We start from the raw sequence: 9,905 nt of genomic DNA, 5'->3' as shown, positions 1-9,905 counted from the left end.
ATCTCATGCACCTTCTCGCATGTTGTAGCAAAAACCAAAGCAACTCAATTACAAAGAAACACAAAAAGTGAGAAACTGTTCTAGCAGAAGCAAGTAGATGTCCCTAGCATTACTACTTAGATTGTCTATTTTAGACAGAAAAATATATGAGCAACTTGAATAACCTTTGTGGACAACTATCTTACCCCCCTCCCCGCTCCCTCTTGTTTCCAGGCCCTATGGATTTAGTAAAAGTTAAAGCAACCTTCCGCTTAATTCCAGGCAACCATATTAAAAACTTGAGCAACTACGCACACACAGGGTTATCCAACATGTGCTATTTCTGTAGGCAACTTCCCGCGAAAAGGATGAACACCTTGCATCAATCGACTTAATCAAAACACATGTTCATTTGCTAGATATATGTACCCATCCATCCACCTAACCCCATGTCAGAGACACTCGAGAAACAACAAGAACTTGTTCTAGTTTAGAAACTAGTACAGACTTAGCAACACACAAACAAATCTAGTTTCCTTACTCACATGTTCTTCTACTCGAGAAACTGAAACTAGTACACACATCTAGCAAGCTGATCTCAGACTTGGGGATCTAGGAGTACAAATATAGTGTGTCTTTTCTCATCTCTCGTTTTTTATACAGCAGTACAAATGTTCACGAGCAGAACATTGGCATCACGCTGCAGCATAAGCAATATGGCCCGGCTGCCAGCAACCAATACCTAAGCACGCAATCAAATGGGATGATCCCCAAACCCATACTTCTAAACTGGAATACCATTACCTCTAACCAACGACAAATCGGCTTCTCCATTGCCCTTCTTCTCTGTCTTTGGCGTCCCCAACACCTTAATGTGCAGACTCCGCGCACGGCTTCCCGGCGGCGGGGCAGAAACCCTCGCGGCCAACATGGATGAGAAGGCAAATCACGGTGCACAAGAGGAGTAGGTGCCTCGACGGCTCGACGACGCCGGCGGCGACATCGCTCCAGCTCCGCTCCAAGAAATTGGGAGGAAAAGCCGGCGGCGCTGCAGCTCCAGTTCCCCGGCGGACCTCTCGTCGGGCTCGTCCGATCCGCCGCCTCCACATCGACCTCCCAGGCGTCGCGCCGGCGTGCTCCCGTGCTTCTTCTCCACCTCCGTGGTGAGACGGGGAAAGGGATAAGGATAAGGTATTTTTTTTCTTGATAGAGAGCGATAGCGAACGGATGGATCAGTGTGCTGGCTCTTTTTGGAAGGGAGCGACGTGTGCGGTTTGTCGGATAGTGCGTGCGCTGATAACAACCCACAACGTAATAGCGCAGCTAGCTGCACGATTGAGTATTTAGGTATAGTTTTTCCCAATAAAAAATCAAAGACCAACAAACGAAATAAAGTAAAGCAAATCCTCCTTGTGGCAGCGCTGGGCTGGGCAGATCGATAGCGATGAGCGTTGTGGTGAGCAAGTCCTCGCCGGTGGTCGTGTACCCCGCCGAACCCCGGGCGCCGGCCGGCGACGTCCAGCTCTCCCCTTTCGACCAGCGCATCACCCCTTTCGCGGTCACATCGATCCTCATGTTCGACCATCCGATCGACAAGCCCATCGAGACCGTCAAGCTTGCGCTCTCGCGAGCGCTCGTCTACTACCGCCCTGTGTGCGGCCGCCTCGCCGGGGCCGACCACCGCATCAAGTGCACCGACGAGGGCGTGCCGTTCGTGGGGGCGTCCGCCAGCTGCGCCCTAGACCTGGAGGGGATCACCCCGGCGCTGCTCGCGGATCTCGCCGTCGCCTACGCTGGTCCTTTCTGCCGACGCGCCGACGCGCTGCTGCAGATGCAGGTCACGGAGTTCCCCTGTGTCACAACCTAGCTAGTCATGCATTAGAGTGTTGCATCATGTTTACTCTTTCATCAGAAACTTGAAATGGGGATGACAAAACCCCCAGTCCCCTCTGAAACCAACTAGGGTTTACTAAAATAATTTTTAATGAACCTGAAATGCCCTTCTAAAATGCCCATCATTTTTGCCTTGGTTCAGAACCTCTGCCAAAAGTGGTGCACGTTTTCCTAGGTCATCCTAGGGTTTTTGAATTAAATCATAGATATTTGAATTTGGGCATTTAAAATAATATAAAATATTTAAATGCTCAAATATCTCCAAACTAAAATGTTTCATGTTGGAAATAATCCAACTATGGACCAGGAGTAGTTTGGTGATTTTTGGAGTTGCCTAGGTATTTTATTTAATTCAACAAAGTTGCAGATATATTAATTAAAAACAGAAATAGAAAAAAAGGGAAAACCCTACCTGGCGCCACCGCAGGCCCACTAGCCAGCCCACCTGCCGGCCCAGCCCAGCACCGCTCCAGCGAGCTGCTTGCCGGCCAGGCAGGCAGGCAGGTGCCCGACGGCGACCGCGGCGTGCGCCACGCACCTGCTCGCCGCCTCGCCGCTCCCCTCGCCAGGTGACGACGTGGATCGGCCTCTCTCTCTCCCCCGAACCCCCCAGACACCCCCTCTCCTCTCCAGCTCCTCCCCCTCGCACGCCCCAGCCATGGCCGACGCCATCGCCGCCACCCCCTCGCCGTAGCCACGCCCTCCGACCACCCCACGCCGTCTCACCGTGTCCAGGAGCTCCGCCGCTGTCCACTTCATCGAGCAGCCGAGCCCCGAGCGCTCGCAACGCCCGAGACCACCGCACCGACCTCGCCCGAGCTCACCGTCGCCGGAGATCCCCTTCAACGCCGTCGTCGCTCCGGTCCATCTCCGGCCGCACCAAGGACTCCGTCGCACTCACTGTGAGCTTAGCCATCTTCCCCTCCCTTCCATTCTTGCTCCCGAGCCGTGTAGCTACCTCCCGGAGCTCAACCGCACCCACCGCCGTGGAGCTCGTCGCCGACGTGCTCCCGGTCATCCTCCGGCCACAAGATGGTGTCCATCTTGCTCACCGCGTTCCACAGCACCTAGCTAGCCACTCCACGAGCCTCACCGAACCCTCTAGCACCAAGTTCACCTCCGACCGAACCTCGGTGGCCGCCAAAGTCGTCGCCGGCGTCGACTCCGGCCACCCCGACCCCAACGGACTCCGCCAAGAGCTGCGGGTTGCCCTCAGCTCCACTCCGGTGGCCTCCGCGATCCATTTGGTGGCCGAAACGACCAAAACCACTCCCGCCGCCGCGTCGGGCTCGCCGGCGACTAAACGCCGGCATCCGACATTGACTTTGACCACGGGTGGGCCCTGGTTGACTCCTCTGAGTCAATGACAGGTGGGGCCCAGCCCTGTTAATTAAACAGGATTAGTTTTAATTAAGTTTTAATTAAAATAATCACCCTGACACGCGGGACCCACTGTCAGGTTTGACCTGGACCAGTTCCGTTGACCTGCTGACGTCACACTGATGTCAGGCTGACGCAGTAATTGAATTTCTGGATTTAAATTAAATCAGGAAATTCCAGAATATTATTTAAACTTCAAAAATTCATAACTTTTATTCTGTAACTCCAAATTGGACAAATTATATATGAAAAATGATCAGAAAAATCCAATCTATCCATCTGTACTATTTTCATGCATGATCAAACAAGTTAAATTGATGTTTTAATCAGAACAAGGAAAAGCACTTTAAAAGGCCATATTTGAATTTGAAATTTGAATCTTTGATTCAAATTTGCTCAAACCCTTCTGGTTTTAGTTGCATTAGCCCAACACACTCATATTGCCATGTTTCATGCATGCATCATATTGTTGCATATTGTTTGGTAATGTTGTGTATCGGTGCTCTCTGCGGCAGGTTCCGTCCCCGAAGAGTACCCTGATTACCCTAGCGAAGAACCGTATCCGTGCAACGAACCATCAGGCAAGCAACCAACCATTTGATCATATCTATACAATCCCATGTTCTCGCTCCTGCTCTCTTTTACTGCATTAAGACAACGCGATTCAAACTGCTGTGTGCTACGGTAGTTGAACCCATTTCCTCTGCATGACCTGTCATTGCCACAGTAACTAGATGAAACCCACTAGCATGTGTAGGAGTTGTTTGAGCCATATGTTTGTGTTGTTCCTACCTTGCTATGCCTGCTATGCTTAGAGTCGTGTCAGGTCTGGTTCATCTGGGTGATGGGCTAGAGTGAAATGATTATGTCGGTAATGAGAGTGGTGTGGTGAACACGATTTGGTAAAGGTATCGATGAGAGGCCATGTAGGAGTACATGGTGGGTTGTTTCATTGAAGCCGACCTTAAGCACTGAGATCTGTATGTGTGATTTAAGAATCAGCTACTACCATACATTGGGCCCTGAAATATGACCCCGCTCGACTTCTTATTCACCCTAGCTCTCTGTCCAGGAGTTGCAAGTAGTTTCTGGTGTTTGTAGCCTACTGGAGGCCGTGGACAGCGCTGACCGTAGGGGTGGGCTGTGATGCGGTAGGTACGTGGCACGGTGTACCGAATACCCGTTAGGTATTTCGGGAACCCTGTTCACATCGTTCGGGGCCGTATGGGAAACCTCGGCCGGACTCCCTGCGGATGGAACCTGAATAGGCGATAAACCTGGACTAGAGGCTTAAGTGTTTAGGTAGGTCGTGGTCTACACCCACGTCGGCTTTCGCTTGAAGTCTGCCGAGCACATGTCGTGTGCAGACGCTAAGTGGTGGAAACATGTATGAAGAAGTACACCCCTGCAGGGTTAACATGATCTATTCGAATAGCCGCGTCCGCGGTAAAGGACTACTTGGTTGCCTATACAGTTCATAGACAAGTAAATGGATACTATTAAAAGCCTCAAGATAAGTGTGAGTGCCGAGGATGGCTCTTCCGTAGGAAGACGTAGGTGGATCCTCGGTAGTGTATTGAAGTGGTGAGTAGTGGACTCGTGTGCGCAAAACAATTTCAACTTGGAGTATCGTAGGATAGCCTAGCCAAGAGTCAAAGCTGGCTTGCTGCAATAACTCCACCAACCCTTCTTGATACTATACATGTATGTAGGATCTGATGTAAGTCTTGCTGAGTACCTTTGTACTCATGTTGCTATAATCTACATTTTTACAGAAGACGCTGCAACCCCTTCTGATGGGTTCTATGTAGACGTTGACATCAACGAGTAGGCTAAAGACCCAGGTGGTGACCCTGAGCTTGTGAAGGACCACGTAGTATAGCTAGGCTTTCCAAGCCTCTTTTATTTTACTAGTTGTCTGTACTCAGACAAGTTACTTCCGCTGCTGGTTTGTATGACTGTATGACTTGTATGTGGGGTCGTGAGACCCGTATCTTTGTGTATGTTATGTATGGCTCGCTGAGCCTTAAATAAAGTACTTGTGTCGTAGAGTCATGTTGTGATGCTTCGTTGTATTCGCACATATCGAGCATATTGTGTGTATGATTGAAATGCTTGGTATGTGTGGGATCTGACTATCTAGTTGTTTATCTTTAGTAGCCTCTCTTACCGGGAAATGTCTCCTAGTGTTACCGCTGAGCCATGGTAGCTTGCTACTGCTCTGGAACACTTAGGCTGGCCGGCATGTGTCCTTATTCGTTCCTGTGTCTGTCCCTTCGGGGAAATGTCACGCTTTGAGTACCGGAGTCCTGTTAGCCCGCTACAGCCCGGTTTACCGGAGTCCTGCTAGCCCAGTGCTACAGCCCGGACCCACTTGCTGATGACCGACACGTTCGAAGCTGGGTCATGGATGCCTGTCCCTGTAAGTCTGTGCCACTTTGGGTTTACGACTAGTCATGTCAGCCCGGGCTCTTTATCATATGGATGCTAGCGACACTATCATATATGTGAGCCAAAAGGCGCAAACGGTCCCGGGAAAAGGTAAGACGACACCCGTGGGGATACCGTGCGTGAGGCCGCAAAGTGATATGAGGTGTTACCAGCTAGATCGATGTGACATCGAGTCGGGGTCCTGACAGCGTTGGCATCAGAGCCGGACTGCCTGTAGGTTCTCCAAGCCAAACTGGTCGATGTTGAGTCTAGAAATTCTTTAGTTATATGTAGGGGAATTGTTTGTGGGTTGGAACGTAAGGCTCTTTTTACTCCTTATACCTTATGACTTTCTGATCTGAGTCAGTCCATTCTTCCACCGGGGGTTAAGAAATTAGGATCTGTTCTCTCTATCAGGATCACGAGTTACTAATCAGTAGTACCTTATAAGTTTGATGGTTACAAGCCTAGTTCAGTTCTACTACCACATCATGTTGCCAGAATGGTTTCAGAACTTGATATGATGATGTTGAGTGTGTACGAAATCCTTTGTCAAATGTCTCAAAATCCTTTTTGAGCATTTACAGCTGTTATGCTGCCGAAATTTTGCTAGAAATTCTAATGCCTTTGCATTATAATTGTGCTTTCAGATGGCCACTCGCGACCTCAATCAAGTGGTTCGCCTGACTCGATGCCTAGATGTACCCGGCCATACTGCTAAGTTGGTCAGGGTAATGACTGAGGCTGGATACCGCTGGTATCCTGAGTACACGGTCGAAGAGCAATTCCGAGACTTCAATCAAAGCCAGTATCTCTGCACTGTCAGGATATTTCCATCTTATCCTGGATCTACCGAGCCTCTTCACTGCTCCTATGGACTCGGGGTTACTATTGAGATGGCTGTGCAGGACGCCGCCTACTCTATGATGACCATTATGCGAGTCAGATCTGGTCTGTTTCGGGACTCTGACTTCCGGTATATGCCAGGATCACTTCCGGGAGCACAAGGGTATCTCCAGGCTATCTATGCTGACTCCACTCAGGAGGATTCACGGACTCGCACCACTGCTGAGATGCTCGAGGATAAGGACCGTGAAAATCGGGCCTTAAGGTTAGAGCTCTTCAATACCCGTGCTGACCACTGGGCCACTTTGACTCGGTTCGCACCGGCAGTGCAAGCTGGATATTCAGATATGCGCGATCTCTATCCTGTGAGATCTGCTCTGCCAGACGTGATGGTTTGGCGTGATGTAGGAGGCATCACCCCACCTCGCGGTCCCCGCAGGCCACCGTTTGTTGGTCCAAGGCCTCATCCTAGCCCCTATGGTCCACAAGCTCCGCGTGACTCGTGGGATATGACCTAGTTTGTACTCCTTCCGGAGGTGTAGAAAAATAATGTATAGGAGCTTGGAATGCCTCCGATGAGATGTAATCCTTTTCTCACCGTAATAGTACTTTGTTTGGTCTTGTACTAAACCTTGTATGGTGTGTATGACGATGGAATAAAGAAGCAGTTTCTGTATCTACCATGTCATACGGATGATCATCTCGCATTCCGAGTTATTTCTTACATTATGTATCCCATGTCGGAATTTCATCATTCTGACTAAATCATTGTCTTGTTTACCTAGGATGGTCAACACGCGCGCCAACCCTGCTTCCCAAGAGCAGGCCGAAGGCAGTGAAGCCAGGAATGAAAATCTGCCTCATCCTCCTTCACTAGCCGAGGTGATGATGGAAGCTGAGAGAAACAAGCGGGAGACAAACCGTTTGTTGGAGCGTATTGAACAGAATACAGCACACCATCAGAGGGCTAACGTGGTGTCACTCAGTGATTTTATCAAATTGCATCCACCCACGTTCCACCACTCCGTCGAGCCTCTCGACGCTGATGACTGGCTTCGCAGTATCTCTCACAAACTGCGTTCCGCGCTGGTAGCGGAGGCTGACAAGGTCACCTTTGCTGCATATCATCTTGAAGGCCCCGCCAGTCTATGGTGGGAGAATTATGGAGCTATGCGCCCAGCGGGCCATGTCACAACTTGGGCTGAATTTAGCGAGGCTTTCCGCGAACATCACATTCCGGAGGGTCTCATGGACCGTAAACGTGAGGAATTTTGCAGTTTCACCCAAGGCCGACTTTCTGTGGATGCCTATAGCAGGGAGTTTGGTAATCTCGCCCGATATGCAACTGAGGAAGTGTCTACTGACGCCAAGAAGCAAGCAAGGTTCCGAAAGGGCCTTAGTCCTGAGCTTCGCCGCGACCTCCGTCTGCATGAGTGCACATCTTTTTCGAAACTTGTCAATAAAGCCATCAGTGCTGAAACTGGTCAGACCGACTATGACGCAACACGCAAGCATGGACGTGACACGGGTTCCTCATCCGGTGCTGGTCCTCAGAAGCGCCGCGTGTGGGTACCCAATACCGCCCTGCCACCCAGGTTCACACCGAGGCCATCTTTCCAGGCGCCTCGCCCCGCTCAACAGTCTGCTCCAGCCAAGCCCTATGGGGGTCCAACCAATAATGCTCCTCCATGTACCAGTTCCGTGACTTGTTTCAAGTGTGGGGAATCTGGTCATTATATGCGTGAGTGTCCCCAGACCAACCCCAATCAATCTGCTAAAGCTGTTGGCCGTGGCAAGCCGACAGGGAAGGTGTTCCATGCCAAACCGGTCACCGCTTCACGTGGCCATGTCAACTGTGTCTCTGCCGAAGAAGCTCAAGAAGATCCCAACGTCGTTCTCGGTACGCTTCTTGTTAATTGCCACCCGGCATCTGTTCTTTTCGATACAGGAGCCTCTCATTCTTTTATATCTGAAAATTATGCTCGTTTGCATAACGTTGCATTCTGTGACATGCCATCCACTATGGAAATCTCTACCCCTGGATCTAGATGGCAGACCTCTAGGGTAATCTATGGAAATGAGATCCAAGTCGACAGACTTGTTTTCCTTGCATCTTTGATAGCCCTTAAATCTTCAGATATTAATATCATTTTGGGTATGGACTGGATGTCAGCTCATCAAGCCAAAATCGATTGCTTCTCTAGGACTGTTCAACTCACCCATCCTTCGGGGAAGATAGTCAATGTCTTGACCCGAATAGCCAAGCGGCAATTATATTCTCTTAACGCCAGCCCTTTGCCAGACCTTGAGGACGTTCCGGTAGTCCGTGACTTTCCGGATGTCTTCCCAGAGGAATTGCCAGGTGTTCCACCTGACAGGGATGTTGAGTTTGTGATAGACCTCATTCCAGGAACCGTTCCGATCGCTAGAAGACCTTATAAGATGGCACCCCTAGAACTAGCCGAGCTTAAGAAACAACTCGATGAATCCTTGAAAAAGGGTTTCATCCGCCCTAGTTCATCTCCGTGGGCTTGCCCCGTCCTATTCGTTAAGAAAAAGGATGGTACGGACCGGATGGTTGTAGATTACCGACCTGTCAATTTGGTCACAATCAAGAACAAATATCCACTTCCCAGGATCAACGATCTGTATGATCAGCTCGCTGGATCCTCAGTCTTCTCCAAGATGGATTTGAGGTTGGCCTACCATCAAATCAAAATCAGAAACGGAGACATTCCTAAAACGGCCTTTGTTACTCGTTATGGCCAATACGAGTACACCGTCATGTCCTTCGGTTTAACCAACGCTCCAGCCACCTTTTCTCGGTTAATGAACTCAATCTTCATGGAGTATTTGGATAAATTCGTCGTAGTTTATCTCGATGATATACTCATCTACTCCAAGAACAAGGAAGAACATGCCGAACATTTAAGGCTAGTGTTGAAGAAACTTCGAGAGCATCGCCTTTATGCCAAATTTTCAAAATGTGAATTCTGGTTGTCAGAAGTGACCTATCTGGGTCATGTAATATCTGGTAAAGGTATTGCTGTTAACCCTGAACGAGTTCAAGCCGTCCTTGATTGGACTCCACCTGAATCGGTCAAGCAAGTTCGGAGTTTTCTGGGCTTAGCGAGCTATTGTCGTTGCTTTGTCGAGAACTTCTCCAAAGTTGCTAAACCTCTAACCGAACTCCTCAAGAAAGATAAGAAGTTCGAATGGACTCCACAATGTGAGCACAGCTTTCAGGAACTGAAAAGACGCCTGACCTCTGCTCCCGTACTGGTACCGCCAGACTTCTCCAAGGACTTTGTTATCTACTGCGACGCCTCGCGACAAGGACTAGGTTGCATTCTCATGCAAGATCGACACGTAATTGC

The 9,905-nt window shown here is 49.7% G+C and overlaps 1 long non-coding RNA gene across 1 annotated transcript in view; it reads right to left on the bottom strand.

Moving 5' to 3' along the window:
* LOC123150249 (uncharacterized) overlaps nt 1–1,246 on the bottom strand; it is a 1,941-nt gene extending 695 nt beyond the window's left edge. Inside the window, exon 1 of the long non-coding RNA XR_006475017.1 lies at nt 784–1,246. This is a non-coding gene — a long non-coding RNA (uncharacterized lncRNA). The remainder of the gene's footprint in view (nt 1–783) is intronic.
* Between the last annotated feature and the right edge of the window lie 8,659 nt (nt 1,247–9,905).

The sequence above is a fragment of the Triticum aestivum genome, chromosome 7A (assembly GCF_018294505.1).
Source record: "Triticum aestivum cultivar Chinese Spring chromosome 7A, IWGSC CS RefSeq v2.1, whole genome shotgun sequence".
NCBI lineage: Eukaryota > Viridiplantae > Streptophyta > Magnoliopsida > Poales > Poaceae > Triticum > Triticum aestivum.
This window is presented reverse-complemented; position numbering and strand designations above follow the sequence as displayed.